This window comes from Jaculus jaculus, chromosome 1 (genome assembly GCF_020740685.1).
Source record: "Jaculus jaculus isolate mJacJac1 chromosome 1, mJacJac1.mat.Y.cur, whole genome shotgun sequence".
NCBI lineage: Eukaryota > Metazoa > Chordata > Mammalia > Rodentia > Dipodidae > Jaculus > Jaculus jaculus.
This window is the reverse complement of record NC_059102.1, coordinates 74,962,733-74,964,753: the sequence shown is the minus strand read 5'-3', so window position 1 is coordinate 74,964,753 and position 2,021 is coordinate 74,962,733. Positions and strand designations below refer to the sequence as shown.

The 2,021-nt window shown below is 37.9% G+C and overlaps 1 non-coding gene across 1 annotated transcript; it reads right to left on the bottom strand.

Annotated features, from left to right (window-relative positions):
- Window positions 1–255: 255 nt before the first annotated feature.
- LOC123458237 lies at window positions 256–362 on the bottom strand. The gene has a single exon (XR_006635534.1). It is a non-coding gene; the product is annotated as a U6 spliceosomal RNA (small nuclear RNA).
- Window positions 363–2,021: the final 1,659 nt, after the last annotated feature.

The following is a 2,021-nucleotide window of genomic DNA, read 5'->3' as shown; positions in this document are numbered from 1 at the left end:
AGGGAGCACCTCCATGATGGGTTGCAGGTCTTTAAGCCATGTGTCTCCACTTTCATTGCTTTCACTTTGTAAGAAGAAAATAACACAAGAAAACGTTGCCCAGGTCAAATATGATATCTTGGGGAAATAAAACCAACCATTCCATAAGGACAATCATTTTGACAGGAGTTCTCAAAGTAGGTCATTCATTTCTTACAGTTGAAGACTAGAGAAATCTAGGTATAGAGCTTTAAACAGTGTGTCATAGTGATATGCAGTGTTTTCTTGATTTTGAGTTATTTGCATGTCACCCTTGCACAGGGGCCATGCTAATCTTCTCTGTATCATTCCAATTTTAGTATATGTGCTGCCGAAGCAAGCACAATTCTAAGATATTATTAATTGCTAGATTTCCTGTTGTATTAACAGCTTACTAGAAAAAAATTATTTCAGATTACTATTAAGATGTACCCTAATTTCTTTTTCTACATATATATGTAAGTGTGCATGTAGTTGTACGTGTGTGTGTGTGCGTGCGTGAAGGCAAGAGGACGGCTTTGAGTGTCATCCTTCAGGAATGCTGTTTATGGTGTGTTTTTTTTTTTAATTTTATTTATTTATTTGAGAGTGACAGACACAGAGAGAAGGACAGATAGAGGGAGAGAGAGAGAATGGGCGAGCCAGGGCTTCCAGCCTCTGCAAACGAACTCCAGATGTGTGAGCCCCCTTGTGCATCTGGCTAACGTGGGACCTGGGGAACCGAGCCTCGAACCGGGGTCCTTAGGCTTCACAGGCAAGCGTTTAACCGCTAAGCCATCTCTCCAGCCCTATGGTGTGTTTTTGAGATAGAGTGTCTCACTGGCCTGAGACTCACCAGTTAGGCTAGATTGACCTGCCAAAAATCACTAGGAATTCTCTTGCTACTTCCCCAGCACTGAGATTGCAACTGTGTGTCACCACGCTTGGATTGCACATGTATAGTGGGGATCATGGCACTCAGGTCTTCATGCTTATGAAGCAAGTACTTTATCAAATTACCAGTTCCTAGCCCCCTCCCCTAAGTTTTTGAAAAAAAATTAAAAATTTTCAGAGGTTAAAATAAATGTGGTCATTCTTACTATACCCATAACCCAATTTGAGAATTTAATTATTTGAAATTCCTATTGAGTGTTTCATTTTTTCTGAGGAGGTTTTACTAGCACTGTGAAGATTCCTGGTAGAGACAAATTATTTAAAATTTAAGTACTAGATGAATTATTAAAAACATCCACCTAGTCTAAAATGGCATGTACTAAAAGTGGCATTTTGGGATTACTCTTTTTTATTAAGATTCTTTAAATTACAAGTAGCCAGCTAAAGTATTAAACTAAAAGGCATAGTTTATTATGAGATACAAAACACTCATTAACCCCAAAGTCAAGAGCATGACTGAATTTATTAATAAGAAACAAAAGCTAGCAGCTGGAAAATTTGATAATCTAAGAAACTCAATCTTCTATGTTACTTGCCTGTGGCCATCCTGGATGGTATCTTTGTACTTGTGTTTCTTCTGTTTCATACCCATCTGGTAGAGTTTGATCAGAACTCAGGAGTTTACTACTCAAAGTTCAAATTTCCCCATTGGGAAAAATATATGGATTGTTTAACATAAGCCAAATGCATAGGAATGTCGAACTATTTGGAAAGACTAGATACCAGGGGCCCAGGCACACTGATGAAGGGAGACGGAGAACACAATTCTCAAGCATTGTGGCTTAAAAGCAGGGTATTCTATCCTTCAAACCTAATTCCTGAATTCTGAAATTTTGTGTTCAAAGCTGCCTTCTGCAACCAGAAACCCACACATCTCAGGTGAATAGCTGAGAAAACAAGCTGTGTTTGGATAATCTTCTGAAATGAGTGCTTGCAGTGCACATTTTCAAGTACATGTTAGATTTGAAATATTTTTCAGAGTTCTCTAGAAAAGTAAAAACAAATTAGCAACATTCCAAGAGACCTTGATACAACATTTATGATTTAAAAAAAAAGAAAGCAGAAATATA